Here is a 26,164-nt window from a genome sequence, read left to right as displayed (position 1 = left end):
AGAACCGCTCGGCCACCCCTGCCGGCGAGAGAAATACAAGTTCAGTAAATTTTCTGCTTGTTGTGTCAACTTATTTTCTAATCATGCCTGCTCCTGTTCAGCTTTCTTACAACGACAGCTGCTGCACCACTCTGCAGCCCACCTCTTCTTACCGTTGTGCACGAAGTCGTACACAAGAACTGTGAATGAAACAACGTTTTTATGTAACTATCTTTTTAGAGGTAGTAGTGAAGGCTACCCGTACGGAATAAATAAACTGTAATGATTTTGGATTAAATCTAGCACTGGAGAGAGAGACCGGGACGAGTGTAAAAGCCACGCAGTCCAGCCTTACTTTGCCGGCCAAACAATGATGAAAAGTTTCCTTTCGCACGGTCACAACCTCTAAATTCGACTGGATTTGTCAGTCTCATGCTAAGAATCCGTTGTTGTCGAATACTGCTGGAAGCACGACAATATCCATCTTTCTTCTTTTACGTTTCATGTTTTGTAAGCTCGTAAAGTTTTTGTAAAGTTCAAGTAAACACCAGCGACACTACTCACTAGTTGTCTGTACTCGCGGTGAAGTGTTTTGTTTCACGAGATATCACACTGCCTCACTCGCAGTAGGACTCTGTCATCCGCTCAAAGGTGAGGAGACAAAGTGCAATGACTCCCGTGCTCGGTATCCCTCCAACGATCAGAACGCCAATCACGTGAAGAGTTGTCTGTAAGGAGATAAAGAAGAACAACGTAGCATGACACGCACAATTTAAATGTTGCCGGATGCAGACGATTGGATTTTCCTGGAAAAAAACATGGACGCAGTTCTGTTGATATCGCTGAAAGATAGGTGATACATCTCTTGTCTCTGCGTTTCGTTTTATCCACGGGTGCTATCCCTCTTCGGAGCACCTTGGTGCAGCAGTTACAATTCCGATCTCCATGTAGGGGACAGAGTTTAAAAATCACTCCAATCTGCCTGCTTTAGCTTTTTAAAACAATCCCTAAATCCTTCGAGACACTACTACTTCTTCGTAAATGGCAAGGTAACTTTAAGCCGGTCCTCTCACGTCACCAAGGTAACTGTATGAATGAGCTTGCGAAATAGCTGTGCGACCCTATTTTACTTCCTGACTCCTACCTCTTTCGGTACTCTGCCAGTGATAAAATAAAACTTTTCCGGCTTTTTTATTTTAATTTTCCTCGCGGGATTATTAACATTCTTCATTTGTAGCTGTGATCAATTGATGAAATGCATATTTGACCATTTAACATTCACTTAACAAAAATGTGATTACAGAATTTAGACCAGTCTATAGTATCTTTTCACGTTTCATACCTTCTTTCATTCGTTCAGCAATCACAATTGACGTGATACTATAATGAACACACTTTCATTTGTTACTAGCTTTATAGGATTCCTTGAATAAATCTCTTTGAAAGCACAAGTTAACAAGTATGTGTAATAAGAGAATTAATATAACATCCGTTTCTGCATTAACTTTCCCTGACCATAAGAATCTGCCGTTCTTTCACTTAATGTAATTGCAATCAACCCGAAACTATTCGTAAGTGACTGACGTCAATACTACAGCTGCCAAAGTGATTCAAAGATATAAATGATAGGTGGAAATTCACGTAACAAATGGCTCAAATGGTTCAAATGGCTCTGAGCACTATGCGACTTAACATCTGAGGTCATCAGTCGCCTGGAACTTAGAACTAATTAAACCTAACTAACCTAAGGACATCACACACATCCATGCCAGAGGCAGGATTCGAACCTGCGACCGTAGCAGTCGCTCCGTTGCAGACTGTAGCGCCTAGAACCGCACGGCACGTAACAAAGTATTTACATTTATGCAGTCTCCCTCTGTAATCTCTAATGACTAAGATCCTTAATGTACGTTAAAAAACTACTTAAAAAGGTAAGGATAAAATAGAATGTTTATGTAACATAGACCAAAAATGTAGTACTTGGTAAATAGTCCAGTTTTCCAGGACACTGTCATCTAAATCCACTCACATGAATCAAAATGGAGTCTCATCTTTCAGTACAGTAAATTTGTATCTGACCAGGCAATAAGTTCCGCATCTGAGTATATCGGATTTGGGCTAGGACATGGAGATATTTTTTTGTAGTAAATCTTCAATCATTGAAATTGATATACGCAGAAGAAACGAATTTGTTGCGCGAACTTGTAACAAAGATTCAGAATACAAGAACAGAAATACGCTTAAAGCAAATTGCTGTAGATGATGAACTGCAATAGAGAGATCTATTCAGTTGCAGCCCGGACATGCGAAGTGATGTCCTAGGGATAGGATATTTACAAGTATTTTGCTGTGTAGTCTTTTGTTGTTTTTCCTTCAGAAGTACAAATTGTAGTACACAATATCCTATACAGGCGACACTTTCGCTGTTATGGACGGCAGGGGGGGGGGGGGGGGGGGAGGGGCGGAGGGGCAGCATGGCAGAGTATTTCTACAAGGCTATAGCTCCTCGACAGCTGGAGTAGCCCTCGAAACTGTTTCGGTTAATTAGGAGAGTTATACAGACTTTATTTCATTTGCATAGGAAAGGAATTAAAACAGGGCGATAGCTTATACCGTTCTCTCTCACTGGCACTTGCAATGAAAGTGGAGAGTTTAAAGGTGGACAGGTTTTTGTTTTTATAATTTTTTTCAGAACATGAATCGACGTAAAGTGCCCTCCGCCACACACCGTTGGGTGGCTTGCGGAGTATGAATGTAGATGTAGATTTAGAACTGACCTTTTGATTACGGTCCATAAGCGTTCGTGGGACTCATGTTGGGCGATCTGAGGGGACAAATCGTTTACACAAAGTGATCAGAATGTTCTTCGAACCAGTCGTGAATAACTGTGAGCCAGTCACCCATAAAAATTCCGTCATTCTTTGGAACATGAAGTCCATGAATGGCTGGAAATGGTCACAAAGTAGCCTAACAACCATTTCCAATCAATGATCGGTTCAATTGGACCATGGCACCCAGTCCATTCCATGTGAACACAGCCCACACCATTACATAGCCACCACCAGCTTGCACAGTGCCTTTTTGACAACTTGGGTCCATGGCTTCGTGGGGTTGACGCCACACAATAACCCCTCCGTCAGCTATTACCAAATGAAATCGGGACTCCACTGACGAGCCCACGGTTTCCCAGTCGTCTGGGTTATAAACAAAATGGTAACGAGCCCAGGAGAGGAGCTGCAGACGATGCCATGCTCTTAGCAAAGGCAACCCCGTCGGTCATATGCTGCCATAGCCCGGTAACGCTAAATTTGCCACACTGTCCTAATGAATACGTTCGTCGTACGAACCATGTTGACTTCTGAGGTTGTTTAACGCAGTGTTGCTTATCGGTTAGCAAACGCCGCTGTTCTCGATCGTTAAGTGAAGGGCGTCGGTCATTCCATGGTCCATGGTGAGAGGTAATGCCCGAAATTTGGTATTCTCAGCACACTCTCGACACTTTGGATCTCGAAATATTGAACTCCCTAACGACTTCCTAAATGGAATGTCCCCTGCGCCTAGGTCCAACTGCCATTCCGCATTCAAAGTCTTAGTTCCCGTTGTGCGGCCATAATAAAGTCGGAAACCTTTTCAGTTGAATACAAATGACAGTTCCGCCAATGCAGTGGCCTTTTATACCTTTTGTACGCAATACTACCACTGTATATATATATATATATATATATATATATATATATATATATATATATATATATATATATGCTTATCGTTGTTCAACGACTTTATCGCCTTTCGTTTTATTTGCATAGAGAGCAGTCTGCATGGAGAGCAGTCTCGTCAGACTTGTGAAACATTAACGAAGGTTAGACGGACATCATTTAAAGTTCGTATAGTAAAATAAAAATGGTTCAAATGGCTCTGAGCACTAAGGGACTTAACTTCTGAGGTCATCAGTCCCCTAGTACTTAGAACTACTTAAAACTAACTAACCTAAGGACGTCACACACATCCATGCCCGAGGCATGATTCGAACCTGCGACCATAGCTGTCGCGCGGTTCCAGACTGTAGCGCCTAGAACCGCTCGGCCTCCCCGGCCGACGTTCGTATAGTCGTTTGAACGTTAAATGATCGCTGTCATTTTTCGTACGTCGTTTGCTGAGACCTGTGCGTCGCGCAGGTGAGATATACCTCGCCACTCGTTCAGGCAGTTTGAGGTTTTTTTTCCTCATCTTTCGTTCTTCTCCGGCAAGGAGGGAGGTGGGCACATAGAGAGCCTACTGCCCTTTGGCTCCTTATATTAACTTATATTGTGTTAATGGGGCACTTTTTACTGTTGTTTGGGGTTAGGATTCTCCTATTGCTTTTGAGTAACTAGTCTTTTCTAATCGCTTTATTTCGCGTGGGATTGTGGTAATGATCCTGCCATCTGCCAAATGCTGGGGTAAACTTCCCTAAAACCTCAGGAAAGATCTGTTGAATCTTTATTGTCTCTTGGTTATGTGTCTTTTTCATCTAGTGTTTAACGTGTTTTCTCTTGATTTGTACTTGTCTGTGCGTTTAGATGTCGCCTTTCTCTTCAGGTGCATCGTATAGTAGGCGTTTTTATCTTCTTTTCTACTGTGTCTACACGCACACACCACAACCACCACCACCACCACCACCACCACCACCACCACAGCACCGACAGAATAAGGTCCAGCTGCACGTCGTAGACATCTGGAAATAGGGCGCGGTATTGAGGTAATAGCCGCCACTTCCCCAGCCCCGGCCCGTGCTGTCATGTTCCACACCACCAACAAAGGGTGCCGTCACTTTTCCATGCCATCCCGTCTCCTGGCACTAATAATGGCTTAAACAAGTCAGGTGGTATCTGTCTTCCGAAACATCGACACCACAGAGTCTTCGGTTACGCCTCTATGGCCACAAAATTAAGATTCCTATATTTACAACACTTCTGATAGGAAGAGTGGCCCTGAAAATACATTTAATCCGATTGTAGCAACGAGGTATAATGCACATCCGCCACCCAATATTAATTACACAGTAGTGTCAATATATTTACGAAGTTCTGATATATAATACGGACAAGGGGAGAGTTGCCAGCCTTACACAGCTTGGCCGCACGTCACGTCACTCGACCGACCGACCGACCGACCGACCGACCGACCGACACACACACACACACACACACACACACACACACACACACACACACACACGGTGATAATTTGAGTGAGCACAGTCGCGTTTTAGGTGCCAAGTGTACCTTAACTTGTAAACTGGGAAACAAGTTTAACAGTAGTATAAGTGTGCGTATGTAATACGTAAGTATGTTAGTAATACTTTCATAAAGAGAAATTCCGATTAACGAACAATTAAACGATAAGCGATACTCTAAGTTTCTCCCATATACACCGAAAGAGTTTCTAGATGATATTCTACTAGCCACGTATATGTTAATATGGTTGCTCAAGTAGTGTGTAAAACATTCGTTATTTTATAATGAGGAATCGGACAGGCTACTTAAGGAGCTAGCCGCCATCTTAAGCTGATTTTAGCAGATAAGGGTGGCATATTTTATCATTCAGACAATCTACAAATTCGCCAGAGATTACATGCAACTGGACTGCAAGTAAAGGTAAGTTTAGAAGGCGTGACCGGACGTGTCATCATGACTGCATAATGGAAAAGGCTATCATCTTTGATACTGAAGATGTAAGAAGCCTTGCTAGCTGCATCTGATCAGTATTCGGTAGTAGCCGGAAGTGTCAACGTGGCTTCCGCCAAAGTGTTTAACATTCCCAACGTATTAAGGGATACAAAAATTTCTTATAATGTGTTATTTATAGTTTTTAGTGTAATATGATTGTGATTTTCTATATTACGTGACTTGCCTTATACAGGGTGCGTCAAAAAAATGTATACACACTTTGAAGCATCATAGAAAATTTATTTCCCGTTCTACAATGTTTAATTTCTGGAAATGGAAAGCTTAAAGTCCAATTAGATAAATAAATGTACTTTGCAAATGTGATTAGTGTTCAAACTGGTGGCCTTCGGCATCAATACATTTCTGAGTATGAGTCACCAGTGATTCCATACAACGTACCAAAGTGTCCAATGAGATTTCTGGGCACACTGCCTGAATCTCATTCGACAGTGTGTCCAGGTTTCGTGGTTTACGTTTGTACACTTCATCTTTTACTGTGCCCCATAAGAAGAAATCCAGTGGCATGAGGTCCGGAGAGCGTGCAAGAAACTCGATTGGTTCCCTGCGTCCTATCCACTGGCCTGGCACATTGTGACCCAGGTATGCTCGTATGTCCCTATGATAGCGCTGCGGGGCGCCATCTTGTTGGAAATAAAACTCATCACTACCGTATAATGCACGAATGGCAGGGAATATGGAGTCAGCAAGCATTGTTAGGTACGTTTCTCCAGTAACAGTACCTTCAAAGCGGAAAGGCCCAATGAGTCCCCTTGCAGACAAACCACACAACACATTTACACCAGGCAAATTCACAGCCTTTTTAACTGTAATATGAGGATTATCTTCAGCCCGGTACACACAATTGTGCCTATTGAAAGTTCCATTGAATTGGGCTTCATCCGACCAAATTATGCTACCCATAAATCCCGGTTCACGTCTCACTATCTCCTGAACCCATTTACAAAATTCTAACCTTCGATCTGGATCGTCGTCACTTAGCTGTTGCACCACCTTGGAATGTACACACGAAACTTGCCTTTCTTCAGAATGCGTAGCACACTATTAGCATTTACATTACTCTCAACGTGCCGCTTGCCTTTAAGATTTCTGAGGCTAACGCTGAAACAGTTTCAAGACCGCAGTTGTGGAACCATCACGTGTAGCTGTACGAGGTCGCCCTGATCGACCTATATGCACATCACACACTGTTCCATGAATTTCGAAATTGTCTCGTAGATGTGTAATTGTTAACCTTGAAGGTGGTTCTGTACCATACTGACTTCTTCACTGTCTTCGAACCGCAGCTACATTCTCAAACTTCCAGTACCACTTCATTATCTGCTTTCGCGCTTAAAAGCTCAAACGCACGTCCGCCATGTTGCAGTTACTTCCTTGCCACTGCTGCCACCTGTTGAAGAAACATAACACATCTTTTTCACAGATATTTAACCTTGTAGAACTGGAAATAAATTGTCTATGACAGTTCAAAGTGTGTATACATTTTTTTGATGCACCCTGTATATACTGCTTTTCAACTTGTGCCAAAGACGATGTTTCGTAATAAACATATGATGACATAGAAAACACGTTGGTATTCGAAACAGCTTCCAATCGTCTCGTAATAGCTAAAAGTTCCTGTATGGGCTTCAAGGGAATCTTATACCATTCTTTCTGCAAATAGTGGCAAGTTCTGGTGGACAGCGGCCATGTGCCCTCCTCTCCAAAGTAGTCCACAAAAGCTCAATGATATTGAGACCTGCTGACAGGTGGCCACAGGGGTTACGACAATTTATCAACGCGATTAGAAGACCAGTCTTTTACGATGGGAGCTCTGTGACCAAGGGGCCGATCAAATCCGCCCAAATGTTCACTTAAGTTTTGGCAGTAACGCGACCTCGCATAGTAACCATGGAGCCCATGGAATACCAGGTCATGTTTCACTCACGGGACGTGAACTCTGCTAGAGTTGGAAACAATGTAAATCAAAGATCACTCAGACACATTAATTTCTAACATTTCTCTAACGTCCAGCTTATATGGGTTCTGGACTAAGTTTTCATGTTACTGCCGTTTGCGTCACTGATGAACGATTTTGGAATTCCAGCTCGGCCTTGATATTCCTCCTTCTGGAGCTCCCTACGAGCTGTTTTGCTGCTGGTGATGTACGAGATTCGCATGTTCGACATTCAGTTCTGCAGTGAGTTTACCAGCTGTCGGCTTGCTATTCGTTGTTAAAATACTCTTCGATGAGCGTCCGTCACAATCACTCAACACGGACTTTGGTCTGCGTTCTGATATGCCAAATATTTTTCCACTTTCCCTATATTCTGTATAAACCTTTCAAACATCACACTTTGGCTCCCTTAGTTACAGAAGCACCCTCGCCATTTGAGCACCTATAATTTGCCACCTTCGAATTCACTTAGCCCCGACATACTGGACTCAGAACACTTATGTCTATGACCATGACTGACCCTTGTAATGTACAGATGACATTCCACAGGTGCCGTTCATTGTCAAATACAACAGCGTAACCCGCAGGCTTGGTTAGTATCTGCATTTATGTCCAAGCATGTATTTCTTGCCGTGTTTCCATTTTTTCCCCACCTTCTGTGTATTTGCTTCTATGAAATGAGCATAAGAAATTTTTAGGAGGATATGTAGTTATCAGTGGCAATTGCTGTGCATTTGAAGATCAGTATTTGTCGTATACCATATACTATATACATAATTTGTACTATCCCTGTTAACAGACAAAGAAATATGTTGTATACTAAATAATACTAGTGAAATTTTCAATCTTTTCTATATCGATATGTTTGTTCATAATAGTTCCAAAATACACGCTAAGACAAAAGAGAAATGGAAAGGGAAATCAATTGAGCCGTGCTGCAGCTCGCGTAGGTGCTGTTTGTGGGTTTCCGCCCTCTGTTGGAGACCAGAACATATATATCCTTTATTTGGCATGGTTGCAGTTGTTTGTTACCTCGTCTTGACTGGCGCCACTCGTTTCGCAAGCGTTGCCTATCCTCTAGTGGCAGTGGCTGTTATCGGCATGTAGTAACTGTTGCCCTTACTTTGGGGCAATGTCTTTTTTCCGCGTCGTGTGAGTGTGGCAGTTTGGTTAGGGACTCAGGAGTCAGGTCCGTGCTGTGCGATAATACGCAGGCACCGCTGGCGGCGCGCATGGACTGCCGGATGGAAGGTCTGTGGTCACGAGAGTGCACCACCTCGTCGTAAACCTGATCCTGAAGGCTTTAAGATGAGTGCATTTCTGTTCAAGTAGAGAAATCACCACAATTGTGGCATCTGGTGGTTCTCCAGTGACTTAGGTTCGTGTTGCTGTTCGTAGTGTCGCCGAAGCGAAAGCAGCGAGTGGAGTGCTTGGGGAAAGCGGATCTGAGTAGCTTTCCTTGACTTCTTATTACTATTGACTGCGTTCAGCTTGTTACAATTTGTTAAGTTCAACCAGCGGTATTTTTCCTGCCTGGTGGCCGCTAACGCCCCAGTTACCTGCCCTGGGGGTTAGTGTACGTAACGGCAGTATACGTTTCCTCGCCTTGCCGCTGCTGTCCGGTAAGGCGTGTAGTTTTGACAGCTTTCTTGATCGTAGGAAGTTTGTCATTCTTGTACTCTGGTAGTAGTGATTCCTTTCTCGTTCCGGGCGCTCTAAGCACAGTATTCTGGGGGCGTAGTGTAGTCCGCCGGTTCCGGCTCTGGTGTGTTGTTCCGTTCTTGCATATGTTTTATTGGACATCAGGTAGCTTCAGCAAGATTATCTTTAGTCATTAGTTAAACTGCCACTAGTCTGAGTTACCATCTTGTGAAGTAAATGCAACTCTTGGCTGCCTACCTCATCGCTCGCGAACGTGTTTGTTGCCGGACCTTCTCAGAGGTCGATTCCTGGAGTGCCGCCTGTGACTGGTCCTTTTGTTTTATTACTGTATTATTTATTACCATACCTCGTAATGCCTACATTAAAGGTTATGTATGTCTAGTTAATAGTTCCGGTCGCCTTCTGGAATAAATCTAGCAGTGTAAGGGCTGTGTTACAAGGTTACCATCATCTTATTTCACCCGTTTGGTGGTTAGTTGTTTGTTTCTTTTAATTAACCTTTTCTTGTATTTGCTGTTTTACAGCAGGTTTCTAAAGTTTTTATATAATTGCCGTTCCTGGCGTGTAAGGCCTTCAGCCTTGATTGTAGTCTTTTGCTTTGAAAAAAAAAATAATAATTCGATATCTGTATTTTAGCAGTAAGCCTTAGAACCTTATTCACTGCCATTCCTGGCGTCTGATACCTTCTGCTGTGTGTGGGGCCACTTACCATCTACTATTTCAGTACCTGTAAGTTGTAATTGCAGCGAGTTTTTAAACATTCTTAATTTATTGCCATTCTTGGCGTGTAAGGCCTTCAGCCGTGATCACAGTGTCTTTTTTTGTTTTTGTTTTTTCTCAAACATTATCTGTATTGAAACTTCCTGGCAGATTAAAACTGTGTGCCCGACCGAGACTCGAACTCGGGACCTTTGCCTGGGGGGGAGAGACTGGGGGGGGGAGAGAGACTGGGGGGGAGAGAGACTGGGGGGGAGAGAGACTGGGGGGGAGAGAGACTGGGGGGGAGAGAGACTGGGGGGGAGAGAGACTGGGGGGGAGAGACTGGGGGGGAGAGACTGGGGGGGAGAGACTGGGGGGGAGAGACTGGGGGGGAGAGACTGGGGGGGAGAGACTGGGGGGGAGAGACTGGGGGGGAGAGACTGGGGGGGAGAGACTGGGGGGAAAGAGAGGGGGGGAGAGAGAGGGGGGAGACTGGGAGAGAGGGAGAGGGAGAGGGAGAGTCAATTGAGTAAGTCAATAACGCGTTCGTCCACCCCTAGCCGTTATGCAAACAGTTACTTGGCTTGGTATTAACTGACATTTGCTGAATGTCCTGCTAACGAATATTGTGCCAAATTCTGTCCAAGAGGCCATTTTCTTATGTTAAAAAAAAAATGGTTCGGATTGTTACTCTGATTGATTATAACATTTAAATGGCATTTACGATCAATATTCTCAAAAATCTTACTTTTATGTGATTTAAGTAATTAAATATCAAGATATGGTTACGTGATCGAAATGCTCTGTTATTGGCTGATGCTTTGGAGACGTCACTTTAGCTATTGAGTGATGGAAAACGCAATTACAACTTTTAAGTAACAATAGAAAGGAATTTTGGGGGGGAGAGACTGGGGGGAGAGACTGGGGGGGAGAGACTGGGGGGGGAGAGACTGGGGGGAGAGACTGGGGGGGGAGAGACTGGGGGGGGGAGAGACTGGGGGGGAGAGACTGGGGGGGAGAGACTGGGGGGGGAGAGACTGGGGGGGGAGAGACTGGGGGGGGGGAGAGACTGGGGGGGAGAGACTGGGAGAGAGGGAGAGGGAGAGGGAGAGTCAATTGAGTAAGTCAATAACGCGTTCGTCCACCCCTAGCCGTTATGCAAACAGTCTCTCCCCCCCAGTCTCTCCCCCCCAGTCTCTCCCCCCCAGTCTCTCCCCCCCAGTCTCTCCCCCCCAGTCTCTCCCCCCCAATAAACCATTCAATTCTTTTCAAACTGTAACCATTTGTCTGTATCTGCATGTGACGTCTACTGATGAAACCTTGATAGTCAAGGGAAGGCAGGATTCGGTTACGATTGTGGAAGCGACTGTAATCAGTTACTATTGGTTGCCTTTTACAGTTACACACATTTATTTTTAAAACAGTAATTCCAGACTCAACAATAAATAAAAAATACCACACGTTATTAATGAAGGAATAAACAAATGTGTATTATACTGTTTTTTGTGCGTTTTAGCAAATCACCCTAATATACAATACAGATAATCCAGAATGAGATTTTCACTCTGCAGCGGAGTGTGCGCTGATATGAAACTTCCTGGCAGATTAAAACTGTGTGCCCGACCGAGACTCGAACTCGGGACCTTTGCCTTTCGCGGGCAAGTGCTCTACCAACTGAGCTACCGAAGCACGACTCACGTCCGGTACTCACAGCTTTACTTCTGCCAGTATCCGTCTCCTACCTTCCAAACTTTACAGAAGCTCTTCTGCGAAACTTGCAGAACTAGCACTCCTGAAAGAAAGGATATTGCGGAGACATGGCTTAGCCACAGCCTGGGGGATGTTTCCAGAATGAGATTTTCACTCTGCAGCGGAGTGTGCGCTGATATGAAACTTCCTGGCAGATTAAAACTGTGTGCCCGACCGAGACTCGAACTCGGGACCTTTGCCTTTCGCGGGCAAGTGCTCTACCAACTGAGCTACCGAAGCACGACTCACGTCCGGTACTCACAGCTTTACTTCTGCCAGTATCCGTCTCCTACCTTCCAAACTTTACAGAAGCTCTTCTGCGAAACTTGCAGAACTAGCACTCCTGAAAGAAAGGATATTGCGGAGACATGGCTTAGCCACAGCCTGGGGGATGTTTCCAGAATGAGATTTTCACTCTGCAGCGGAGTGTGCGCTGATATGAAACTTCCTGGCAGATTAAAACTGTGTGCCCGACCGAGACTCGAACTCGGGACCTTTGCCTTTTGCGGGCAAGTGCTCTACCAACTGAGCTACCGAAGCACGACTCACATCCGGTACTCACAGCTTTACTTCTGCCAGTATCCGTCTCCTACCTTCCAAACTTTACAGAAGCTCTTCTGCGAAACTTGCAGAACTAGCACTCCTGAAAGAAAGGATATTGCGGAGACATGGCTTAGCCACAGCCTGGGGGATGTTTCCAGAATGAGATTTTCACTCTGCAGCGGAGTGTGCGCTGATATGAAACTTCCTGGCAGATTAAAACTGTGTGCCCGACCGAGACTCGAACTCGGGACCTTTGCCTTTCGCGGGCAAGTGCTCTACCAACTGAGCTACCGAAGCACGACTCACGTCCGGTACTCACAGCTTTACTTCTGCCAGTATCCGTCTCCTACCTTCCAAACTTTACAGAAGCTCTTCTGCGAAACTTGCAGAACTAACACTCCTGAAAGAAAGGATATTGCGGAGACATGGCTTAGCCACATCCTGGGGGATGTTTCCAGAATGAGATTTTCACTCTGCAGCGGAGTGTGCGCTGATATGAAACTTCCTGGGGGGGGGAGAGACTGGGGGGGAGAGACTGGGGGGGAGAGACTGGGGGGGAGACTGGGAGAGTGGGAGAGAGGGAGAGGGAGAGGGAGAGTCAATTGAGTAAGTCAATAACGCGTTCGTCCACCCCTAGCCGTTATGCAAACAGTTACTTGGCTTGGTATTAACTGACATTTGCTGAATGTCCTGCTAACGAATATCGTGCCAAATTCTGTCCAAGAGGCCATTTTATTATGTTCAAAAAAAAAAAATGGTTCGGATTGTTACTCTGATTGATTATAACATTTAAATGGCATTTACGATCAATATTCTCAAAAATCTTACTTTTATGTGATTTAAGTAATTAAATATCAAGATATGGTTACGTGATCGAAATGCTCTGTTATTGGCTGATGCTTTGGAGACGTCACTTTAGCTATTGAGTGATGGAAAACGCAATTACAACTTTTAAGTAACAATAGAAAGGAATTTTGTTAACGCTGATGTTCGAAGTCCTGCGAAAGTTGATGCGTTTATACTCCACCCATTTAGGATGTGTGCAACATCATTAAAATGGCTCACAACGACAGACTTCTAGAACTTTTGCAAATAGATCCGTATATTATAACTAGATAGTAGACAGTCATGGGCTACGACCCACAGCACAATAAAATTATTGTTGGCAAAACCTAATGCCGATTTCTTTTGTAGAAGATGCTCCGCAGAGAGATGCTTCCAGCAGACGTTCCGTGGCGCATTTTTTACACGAAATACGAATATAGCGTTAGTAATACCTAATTGTAGCAGTTGTTTCGATTGTGGGATGTATTATACATAACATCACATTAACCATAGACTCAGAAATAGGAAACAGAGGATAAATATATTTACTTTGCGAACAAACAATTCTTTTTTTTTTAACACATTGCTATTTGTGAAGATATCAACATACGCCCACAGTACAAGGAGGTGCAGGACGATGAGGTTACTTGGAGAGAGATAAAGCATGTACAACATGCAGGTGACACAAACGTGACGGCTGTGGTATTTGTGAGCGCTAACTAACATTAGCGTCTGAAGCAGACTTACTTCATCTTTATGTAAGATGATGAAACCGCAAATGTTTAGACAATGAGAATCCTAGCTGGACAGTACAAAGATAAAAACATTATTTGTGATAAACTAAAAAGCGTATGGTTACATTAACTAGAAAATATCTTTTTGGAGGTTACATGCGTGAACGGTGATTGCAAACTTAAGGGCACGTAAACAGAAAAGAAAATAGAATAATATTCTGTTTCTGATCGATGTGATGAAGTTCTGTAATTGTGATTTGGTTTTCATACGAGAGTCGTTTTACAAAGAAGTTAACATGTTCTTTCGGGTTCGATTCCGACGAGCGATCTATGGACATCATCTTTTATAATTCGACGGTCTATCGCTCTAACAACTGAGCTACCGAATAACTGAGGAGCGGCAGTTTTCAATAGGAGATTAATTTCGTTGAATGACGCTGTCTTTGGTTGTAACAGCGGGAGGTAAGTTAATGTGCACTTCACAGTGCAACACATTTTTAATTAAGTTAGTGAACTTGTGCGTCGACATTGTGGCAATTTACACTGTATTGGCAACCACATTTTACGCATCTTCTCATTCTCTTGAACAGCCAAGAACAACTTTTCAGACGTTTTTATACACGTATTTGTACAGTATGATACTACACAACATTTTAACCCATTTACCGAAACGCAAATTCGAAAACAAGACATCACTGTGATTTACCATTATAAAAGTAGGTGCAGCGAGCTAGCCAGTGACGTCACGGGCATCACATGATTCGAATGGAGAGTTTTAACTGGCTATCAAATTATTTGAATTTCATTGCCGTTTTTATAAAAGAATACTGAAGCTCAAGAGGGGGAAAAAGCATGTTAGGACCATAAAATGACAATTATTTATGACAATTTCCAGAAAACATTAAAATGCGTGGCTGCACACGGCGTGAGTTTCTACTACTTGTCTTCGTATTTGCCAGACCCTGTCTCGACCAGCAAGGTCGCCGGATCTCTCCCCAACTGAGTACGTGCGGAGAATTACGGGCAAGACCCTCCAACCATCTCGAGATTTTGACAATTTAAGGCTCCAATTAGACAGAACTTCTTGCCACGATCTCTCTCAGAACATCCAAAAACTATCAATCAACGCCGAGCCGAACAACTTACAAGGGCCAGAGGTTGAACAGCGCGTTATTACTAACTCAATCACCGAAGCTCTTTCTCTTTAACAGCTCACCCATTTTTTCTGAAACTGTCATTTCTTCGTACGTCCATGTATATAACATCCACATATTTCCATCCCATTAGGATCGTTCATCTTTTTTTGTATTAGAGTTTATTTTTTTGTCAACGCGTAGGACAGATAGGCACTGTGTCATGCCTCTTGCCGTATGAAGTCAATGAACAGTGGGGGTGAGATTGGCATTAATTAAATTATTGTTTTGAAATTTCTTCCAGTTTGTCTTACGCAATATTTTATCACGGTTACTGCACTTACAGGCGCATGAACGGGCGGATTTACGGGATTGTTCTGCAGTCGCAATGACTTGTGAGATCTGAAACTTATTTTTAGGTTAGTTTTGTAAGGAGCAGGTCTGGGTGAACGCCCGAGACTAATTGAACAAAATAAATACCTTCAAAAAGCACCTTAGTCCACTACATGGTTATTAATGTAGCACATTTGCAATTTCTCCAACCTGCAGAGCACCACATGAATAAATCTTTCGCCAAGATGAGACTGGTTATTGTTTTAGTTTTCGCAAGTTTCTTCTGCCAATTTCCTTAAATTATCTTGCGAGACAAGATAAATATTTTCTGTTCTCGCAATATTTTTCCGACCAGCACCATTAGATCGTTACATCTCATTTGGTATGCTTTATGAATCTTCAGGCTTTCGTGGGACTCTGCTGCGTTTGTCTCAATTTTTTAACTAAATATTCTCTGTCATGATTCTCGTCGTGAGTTGTCATGATGACAAATGGCCAATGCTAAATACACTACTGGCCATTAAAATTGCTACACCAAGAAGAAATGCAGATGATAAACCGGTATTCATTGGACAAATATATTATACTAGAACTGAAATGGGATTACATTTTCACGCAATTTGGGTGCATAGATCCTGAGAAATCAGTACCTAGAACAACCACCTCTGGCCGTAATAATGGCCTTGATACGCCTGGGCATTAAGTCAAAGAGAGCTTGGATAGCGTGTACAGGTACAGCTGCTCATGCATTGTCAACACGATACCACAGTTCATCAGGGGTAGTGACTGGTGTATTGTGAAGAGCCAGAAGTTTTCAATTGGTGAGAGATCTGGAGAATGTGCTGGCCAGAGCAGCAGTCGAACATTTTCTGTATTCAGAAAGGCCCGTACAGGGCCTGCAACATGCGGTCGTGTATTATCATGCTGAAATGTAGGGTTTCGCATGGATCGAATGAAGTGTAGAGCCACGGGTCGTAACACATCTGAAATGTAACGTCCACTGTTCAAAGTGCCGACAATGCGAACAAGAGGTGATCGAGACGTGTAACCAATGGCACCCCATACCATCACGCCGGGTGATACGCTTCCAATGTGCGTTCACCGCGATGTCGCCAAACACGAATCCCAGACCATCATGAAGCTGTAAACAGAACCTGGATTCATTCGAAAAAAGACGTTTTGCCATTCGAGCACCCAGGTTCTTCGTTGAGTACAACATCGCAGGCCCTCCTGTCTGTGATGCGGCGTCAAGGGTCACCCCAGCCATGGTCTCCGAGCTGACAGTCCATGCTGATGCTGCAAACGTCGTCGAACAGTTCATGCAGATGGTTGTTGTCTTGCAAACGTCCCCATCTGTTGACTCAGGGATCGAGACGTGGATGCACGATCCGTTATAGCCATGCGGATAAGATGCCTGTCATCTCGACTGCTAGTGATACGAGGCCGTTGGGATCCAGCACAGCGTTCCGTATTACCCTCCTGAAGCCACCGATGAACAGTCATTAGATCTCGACCAACGCGTGCAGCAATGTCGCAATACGATAAACCGCAATCGCGATAGGCTAGGACCCGACCTTTATCAAAGTCGGAAACGTGATTGTACGCATTTCTCCTCCTTATACGAGGCATCACAACAATGTTTCACCAGGCAACGACGGTCAACTGCTGTTAGTGTATGAGAAATCGGTTGGAATCTTTCCTCATGTCAGCACATTGTAGGTGTCGCGACAGGCGCCAACCTTGTGTGAATGCTCTGAAAAGCTAATCATTTGCATATCACAGCATCTTCTTCCTGTCGGTTGAATTTCGCGTCTGTAGCAAGTCATCTTCGTGTTGTAGCAATTTTAATGGGCAGTAGTCTGATCTAGCTCCAAGATTTCTTCTTCTTTTGTACAGAATGCATTGAAATGCATGAAACATCTTATTAACTTTAAACAATATTAACACATAATAGATCGACAGGAACAACACTTGCATGTCTTTAACAAACTACTGGATATCAGTCGTACAGGCAGAGATTGTGAGAACTTGGTAACCGGTCTCGTATTCTTAGTTGCACCACAGCCACTAGAAACCGGTATCTAAGGTTTGCCTTGGCCGAGAAGCTCACCTTGGCTCAGAAACCCGCACTGCATGATTTGAGGCTTTTCTTGTAGGACGCGCACTTGACACCTGCCTGTTGCTACTCTCAAGCTGTGCGGAAGCGTTTTCGCCATAAAAGGTGGTCGAGGTAGATCCACTATCGCATATGCACGCTCTTCAGGATATAACTATACCAAATGCAGCATCGTGTCTCCTAAACAACAAGAATGGATAGTGAAACCGTTGGAGCTCTAAGATCCTTTGCAGTAAATGTTAGTTACTTACATGTTACGTAGACCATCCGAGTGATTCTTTTATAGTAAAAATATGCAACGAGCCAGTTTACAAGATGTGCATGTGGGACTAGTATTAACATAAATGAATATATGTTTTAGTCCCACTCGTGCAATTATACTTAAAAAATAATTTTTTTCAGGCTACCAATTTTTAAAGAAAAATTCGTCCATAGAATAGAAGTTCTCCGGGAGACATAATGTTACGTTAGATTTAAAACTTGGTTTACTACCAGTCAAACATTTTTTGGTATTGGGCAAACGACAAAATTTTTGTTGTTGTTGCATATTTAACTCTTTTCTGAGACGCTGGCAGATTTAATAATGGGTAATGATGGTCATTTTTCCCCTACTGTTTTAGGTATGGACGTCACTATTCCTTTCAAACTGTGATGGATTATTTATGAGAAAACTCATTGGGGAATATATGAATTGCGGTGGTACAGTTAAAACAACGTGTTGAAGAGCGTGTCTCATACTGGAGCTGGGGCGTAATGTAGCTGCACTGTAGAACGTAGTCTTAAATAGTTATAACTTATCGCCTGTAAATTACCATTCATTAACAGAAAAAATGCGTTAATAATCCAAAAATTCTGGTGGCCAATTGCCATGAAGAGCGGCTTGGTCAACCTCTCTCATGTGGCTTCTGTGTGAATGCAGTAGGCTACAGCTTAAAAGCCGGCCGCGGTGGTCTCGCGGTTCTAGGCGCGCAGTCCGGAACCGTGCGACTGCTACGGTCGCAGGTTCGAATCCTGCCTCGGGCATGGATGTGCGTGATGTCCTTAGGTTAGTTAGATTTAAGTAGTTCTAAGTTCTAGGGGACTGATGATCACAGCTGTTAAGTCCCATAGTGCTCAGAGCCATTTGAACCATTTTTTTTTTTTTTACAGCTTAAAAGGAGAGGTACTCCTGCAGTTTTTCCATGAACATAGCACAGAGAAGACCTAGCGAAGTATTCTGCATATTTTTCTCAAGTTTTAACGTTTTAGTGGAGAAGAATCCATCCATCCTCCCTCCCTCCCTCCCTTTCCCGTGTGCCAACAGTAACCTTTCCCCTCCTAGTTTTCCACCGTACCCACTGTAGTGGTATCATTTGTACTGAAACCGCATCCCATGTGGGGGTCGCAGTTTCATCTAACAGGTCGGAAAAAATCTGTACTGACTCGGTGTCTTCACTCCAAGCAACTGTCTCAGCACAGTGGACGGAGAGGAATCTGATTTGAAACGGCTGCTGTATATGGCTCGATGTTTAGTATCAGGCAGACCATTAAGTGACGTAGTCGAGATTTCAAAACGGACTCCATTTATTTTATTTTCATGGGTCAAAATAAAAGAACAGCCATTAGAAAGTCTTGTGCTCACATCGTTACGCGATCTACAAAGCCACATATGTAGATGGACATGCGTTTCATCCACTAATGAACTATAGACGAAACTTTCCTACCACGTAACTCCACTACATCGTTTGCAGACGTGCAGTGATTATATATATATATATTGTTTTCGTCACCGAAAAATACTTGTTAAGTGCTCCAACGTGCACGAACAAAGTGACATCTCTATCACGTAATCTGTCCACTTCACGGCAGGTGTGTCAGATTTGTTGTAGACTACTTCATGATTTGTCCCGGCAAGAACAGTGTCTCTTCAGCGTTGCTAACGGCAGGGGTGCGTGCGTAATTCACGAAGAGCAGAACATCCTAGTCGTGAAACGTTTCATGTTTAAGGTTAGTTGAATGCAATTGTTATTATCACCATGTCAAAGTTGATACAGTGTTTGTATCTTACATTACAATCTTTGTCGCACATGCATGCATGTCTGAAGGAACAGACAAAAAAAAAAGATCATTTCTGCTATGAAGATAGTTAATATTGAATCCCTTTTCTCGGCGAAAAGTATTCCTACATTACAGAAGCCCATTTATGAGACTATGTTTTCGTAAATTGTGTTCCTTCTATTGCACGTAATTGATGTTCCTTATTAAGTTGTATTAATTTTCATGTATTACAATTTTGCATTCTGTATTCTTCTAACACAACAATTTCATCTTCTGTTCCATTTTTTATTTTAACTTAATAATCAATTTCGCTCGATGGGAGTTCGAAAGTCGTGTAATATTACAGTATTATACACATAATTTGCTGTGGAAAAGCAGCGAAAGTATAATGTAAATGGTCGTAAAAAATCCAAAGAGCTTTAGTACAATAAAGAGAACGACCCAACACAAAGAATTAATAATTACCTGGTGAACCTCACATTCCACGAGAACTATACTACTTGTCCAATCACTGTTGTATAGACTATAACAGAATTTATTGGCAAAATTAATTATTTAGCTTTATAGAATTCTTTAAGTCGATTTATCTCAAAAAGTGCAATTTCAAGTTGTGTCATTGTTCTTGCCGGGGTGCGATGTACTGTCTTCTTCTCTAAGTATTGCTGTGACATTGGTTCAAAAAATGGTTCAAATGGCTCTGAGCACTATGGGACTTAACATCTGAGGTCATCAGTCCCCTAGAAGTTAGAACTACGTAAACCTAACTAACCTAAGGACATCACACATATCCATGCCCGAGGCAGGATTCGAACCTGCGACTGTAGCGGTCCCGAGGCTCCAGACTGAAGCGCCTAGAACCCCTAGGCCACAGGCTGTGAGATTATTTCCATCGATACTTCCTAATGATCACGTTAGGAGAGGACGTAACTATCTATCTATCTATATCCGAATCCCGCTCCAGCTACTGCCGGGTCTGGGTGCTGACGAGTCCTCTCCATTTGGCTCGGTCCTCCCACCACTTTTCTTCCTCCACTTGCTGCCAGGTCACACCTCTCCTTTCAACAGATATTCTCTCTCCCATTTTCCACCGTGTTCTTCGGCGTCCTCGAGGTCTTTTCCCATCCATCTTTAGTTCTTCCATAATTTTGGGGAGTCTCTGCCCATGCATCCTCTTAACATACCCATACCATCTTAATCAATTTCTTTCAATTTCTTCTCTCATACTTTCTTGTTTGAGGTCCTTTCTAATCTCTACATTCCTTACTCTGTCCATTCTTGTTTTTCCCTTAACTGCTCTGAGAAATTTCATTTCCCCTGCTTGCAGTCTGCCCCAGTCCCTTTCTGTCATTGTCCATATTTCTCCACCATAGGTGACAATAGGGATGTAATAATTCTTATACATAAGGAGTTTTGCTTTTTCTGAAACCTCATTATTCCAAATCAGATGTTTTATTGTTTGGTAGAAATTGCCTCCCTTCTGTAACCTCCTATTAATTTCGTTAGTTATTCTTCCATCCCTAGATATTTAACTCTCTAAATAAGTGAAACTTTCTACCACTTTGAGGGGTTCTCCATTCAAGGTAATATTTCCACTGATTCCTTTCTCTCTTCCAAATACCATTACTTCACTCTTTTCTTTCTTTATTTTTAATCCATACATTTTCATTATTTCCTTCCACGCATCAAGCTGTAACTGTACAGCTACCTCTTTATCACCCCATATTACCACATCATCTGCAAAAATCATCTTTTTGTCTTTTTCTTTTACTATATCTTTAACTGCCCTATTCATTCCCTCCATCACAACATTAAAAACGGCAGGAGATAAAATACTTCATTGCTTAAGTACTTTTTTTATTTCGAAGTATTCAGAGTTCCCCAATGGTGTTCTAATTCTACAATTGTGGCCTCTGTACATTGTCTTTATAACATTAATGTATCCATCTTCTATATCTATCTTCTTCAGTTCTTCCCAGAGTCTTTCCCTGTCAACTGAATCATATGCCTTTTCTATATCTATAAAAACCATTATCACCCTTTTGTTATACTCCCAACTTTTTTCCATCAGTTGACGGATAGAAAATATCAGGTCGATCGTGCTCCTTCCTTTCCTAAACCCATGCTGTTCTTCAGTCAGCTCCTTTTCTATCTTTTCACTTATTCGATTTAGTAAAATTCTTTCAAAAATCTTGGCTGTATGACTCATGAGGGTTATTCCTCCGTAGTTTTTACAAAGTCTTTTATTGCCTTTTTTGAAGATGGGAACAATGTCTCCTATTCTCCAGTCGTCAGGTATTTCACTATTTCTCCACACGCTTGATAGTACTCTATACAGCCATTGCATTCCCACTGGACCTGCTGCTCTTATCATGTCCACTGATACTTCATCAGGTCCTGGGGCTTTCCCCCCATTCATCTTCTTCGCAGTTTTTTCCATTTCTTCCCGTGTAATTTGTCCTAATTCTGCTTCCCAACTTCTCTCAATTTCTCCATTATTTGTTGTTTCCTCGTGTACCTGCTCCTCAGCGTTTAACAGCTTCTTAAAATGTTCTTTCCAGAGATCTTTTATATTCCCTGGATCTTCAAGAATGGTACCGTCCTCTGTTTCCATCTTTACTGGTACTTCAGAAGCCTTCCTTTTACTTTTCATCATTTTATAGAACATTTTCTTATTGCTCTTCACATCTTCAAGTTTTTTTTGTAAACTCTTCCTATGCCTTTTTCTTTGCTGTTTCCACTACTTCTTTGCACTTCTTTTCCTCTATATATCTTTTATGGTATTCGTCATTTTTAGTTTTCCACCATTTTCTCCATGCTCCATTTTTTCTTCTAACTGCTTGGATTGTGGTATCATCCCACCAACTTGTCTGTCTTATTTTTTCCTTTCCAGATGTTCTGCCACATACTTTTTGTGCTGCTTCGACTAAAGTGTCTTTGAATAAACTCCATTCTTTTCCTACATCGCAGAAAGCTTCTTTTGGAAATTTTTGTGTTATTAATTCTCTGTACTTCTCAGCACATTCACTCTCCTTCAATTTCCAATCCCATATCCTCATCACTTTTCTATTTTTCACACACTGATCCATTTTCCAGTGTCCCACCAGTAATCTATGGTCTCCATCTGCATTCACACTTGGAATTACCTTCACATTTATTACTTTCTCTCCCCATTCCCTATCTACTAGAATATAATCAATTACACTCTTCGTTCTTCCATCCCAACTGTATCTGGTGATAACATGACTTTCTCTCTTCATAAACCAGCCGTTTGCTATTGTCATTCCATTCCTCCGGCACAAATCTTGGAGTCTTTCCCCTTCTTCATTTCTGCCTCCATATCCAAAACATCCCAATACTTGCTCAAATCCCTTTCTGTCTTTGCCTACCTGTGCATTAAAATCTCCCATCACTATATTAGCACTTTCTATATGGTTTTTTAACACATTTTCAAAGTCCATCTTCTCTTCTTCGCTACATTCCACTTGAGGTGCATAATCTGGATTACTTTTAGTGTTTCTTTTTGGAATCTCAGGTTTAAGATTATGATCCTTTCTGATATATATCTCACATTTTCAATACAGCTTTGTACATTCTTATTCACCATCACTGCCACACCATTTCTTCCAGACCTGTTATTCCCACTCCAGTACAGTTTTCCTCCTCCTCTCAAATTCTTCTCACCTTTTCCCTTCCACTTTGTTTCGCTTAATCCCCATATATCTAACTTCCTCTCTGTTAGTACATCTGTCATTTCTTCCATTTTTCCATTGAGGGTTAATATATTAAGGGTGTCAATATTTAGTTTGTTTTTTAGTCCAGTTGGTTTCATCTTCTTGTACTGATGAATATCATCAGGTCTCCCATCATTTGCACCAGTACTTGAAGAAGCAGTGGGGTCAAATCCTGAGTGGTTCGTTCCGAGGCTCGTCTGTGTTTTGAAAGCAATATATGAAGACTTCAGGAAGTCGTCAGGACGTAACTACTGGACACAATTTCTTGTCTGACGTTTCATTTAACAAATGGATAAGTTTTTTTAGTCATCAGTCTACTGACTGGTTTGATGCGGCCCGCCACGAATTCCTTTCCTGTGCTAACCTCTTCATCTCAAAGTAACACTTGCAACCTACGTCCTCAGTTATTTGATGGATGTATTCCAATCTCTGTCTTCCTCTACAGTTTTTGCCCTCTACAGCTCCCTCTAGTACCATGGAAGTCATTCCCTCATATCTTAGCAGATGTCCTATCATCCTGTCCCTTCTCCTTATCAGTATTTTCCACATATTCCTTTCCTCTCCGATTCTGCGTAGAACCCCCTCATTCCTTACCTGATCAGTCCACCTAATTTTCAACATTCGTCTATAGCACCACATCTCAAATGCTTCGATTCTCTTCTGTTCCGGTATTCCCACAGTCCATGTTTCACTACCATACAATGTTGTACTCCAGACGTACATCCTCAGAAATTTCTTCTTCAAATTAAGGCCGGTATTTGATATTAGTAGACTTCTCTTGGCCAGAAATGCCTTTTTTGCCATAGCGAGTCTGCTTTTGATGTTTACTGCCTAGGTAGCAGAATTCCTTAACTTCATTGACTTCGTGACCATCAATCCTGATGTTAAGTTTCTCGCTGTTCTCATTTCTACTACTTCTCATTACCTTCGTCTTTCTCCAATTTACTCTCAAACCATACTGTGTACTCATTAGACTGTTCATTCCGTTCAGCAGATAATTCAATTCTTCTTCACTTTCACTCAGGATAGCAATGTCATCAGCGAATCGTATCATTGATATCCTTCCACCTTGTATTTTAATTCCACTCCTGAACCTTTCTTTTATTTCCATCATTGCTTCCTCGATGTACAGATTGAAGAGTAGGGACGAAAGGCTACAGCCTTGTATTACTCCCTTCTTAATACGAGCACTTCGTTCTTGATCGTCCACTCTTATTATTCCCTCTTGGTTGTTGTACATATTGTATATGACCCGCCTCTCCCTATAGCTTACCCCTACTTATTTCAGAATCTCGAACAGCTTGCACCATTTTATATTGTCGAACGCTTTTTCCAGGTCGACAAATCCTATGAACGTGTCTTGATTTTTCTTTAGCCTTGCTTCCATTATTAGCCGTAACGTCAGAATTGCCTCTCTCGTGCCTTTACTTTTCCTAAAGCCAAACTGATCGTCACCTAGCACATTCTCAATTTCCTTTTCCATTCCTCTGTATATTATTCTTGTAAGCAGCTTCGATGTATGAGCTGTTAAGCTGATTGTGCGATAATTCTCGCACTTGTCAGCTCTTGCCGTCTTCGGAATTGTGTGGATGATGCTTTTCCGAAAGTCAGATGGTATGTCGCCAGGCTCATATAGTCTACACACCAACGTGAATAGTCGTTTTGTTGCCACTTCCCCTAATGATTTTAGAAATTCTGATGGAATGTTATCTATCCCTTCTGCTCCAAAGCTCTTTTAAATTCCGATTCTAATACTGGATCCCCTATCTCTTCTAAATCGACTCCTATTTCTTCTTCTATCACATCAGACAAATCTTCACCCTCATAGAGGCTTTCAATGTATTCTTTCCACCTATCTGCTCTCTCCTCTGCATTTAACAGTGGAATTCCCGTTGCACTCTTAATGTTACCACCGTTGCTTTTAATGTTACCAAAGGTGATAAGTAATGAAGTTATAAGTATTTGGACGCATGCAGCACCCCAGCAGTCAATCACAGCCACTCCGCTGGAGTAACACCATCCGCTACGTAAAGGCGCCAGTCAAACTACGATTAGGTGCCCAAATGAGATACTGTGTTTCAAGGACGCTTGCACCAATCAATACACTAATGACGCCAGCTTCCTCCTACAACTGCACCCGCAAGCATTCAAACTGACATTTGCTAGTGTTTTGTGTGTATCATTGACTTACTACATATTCGTGCTATGACCTTTAAACAGTTGTCGATTGTGACACTGACGGGGGTTGAAAAAAATCAGTCGATCGCTCAGGAATTTACTTTCCATTCCATCACTTCTGACAATCTTTTCATTCAACCATTCGTTCAAATTCATCGCTTCCTAACTATACAGCTGACATAACATTTTAGATATTGCGGTGGCTGTTTAGATGCTTACATATTGAAAGCAACCTTCTGCTCGTTGATTAGGAGACTGAAATGTATGCCGTCACAAGATGGCATTCAGCTCTGGTAGTTTGAAAAACCGCGAGAAGAGTGGCAGCGGCTGTAGTCCTTCAGGCCCCGTTTGCACAATTGTGGATTTGTGGTCTTTCCTATTTTATTTCTTTGAGATCAACGCTAGAAAGTTCAGGCCATGTCTGCACAATCGTGGCTGAATGGTTTTGACGATTGCAATGCCTTTTAGTTCCAAGATTCGTCACTGGATGGCATCAGCAGTTGGCTAACTTGCACGAGTTATGATGGCAGAAAGGTACCGCACGTTAGACTGTTTTTCCTCTATTGTGATAATATAAGTTTGGGTTATACCGTTTTCATGGCAAAAACCCACTTTAAACTGATCGTTTTACGTTAATCTCAAATTGTGAGTTTACTTGAAAAGTAATGGAGATATAAACTGAAACTTTAGCAAATGCACAGTTGTCCATATTGGGCCTAATGTCGGAGCCTTAAGACAATAGAATGTTGAAAAAGCGTATATGTCCGCATTTGTTTCAAC

General features: G+C 42.4%; 1 protein-coding gene and 1 non-coding gene across 5 annotated transcripts in view; both read right to left on the bottom strand.

Moving 5' to 3' along the window:
• Positions 1-26,164, bottom strand: part of LOC126273088 (aldehyde dehydrogenase, dimeric NADP-preferring) — a 308,800-nt gene that overhangs the window by 190,332 nt on the left and 92,304 nt on the right. The gene's annotated exons all lie outside the window — the stretch shown is intronic.
• Trnal-caa (transfer RNA leucine (anticodon CAA)) lies at positions 12,221-12,295 on the bottom strand. The gene has a single exon. It is a non-coding gene; the product is annotated as a tRNA-Leu (tRNA).

The sequence above is a fragment of the Schistocerca gregaria genome, chromosome 5 (assembly GCF_023897955.1).
Source record: "Schistocerca gregaria isolate iqSchGreg1 chromosome 5, iqSchGreg1.2, whole genome shotgun sequence".
Lineage (NCBI taxonomy): Eukaryota > Metazoa > Arthropoda > Insecta > Orthoptera > Acrididae > Schistocerca > Schistocerca gregaria.
This window is presented reverse-complemented; position numbering and strand designations above follow the sequence as displayed.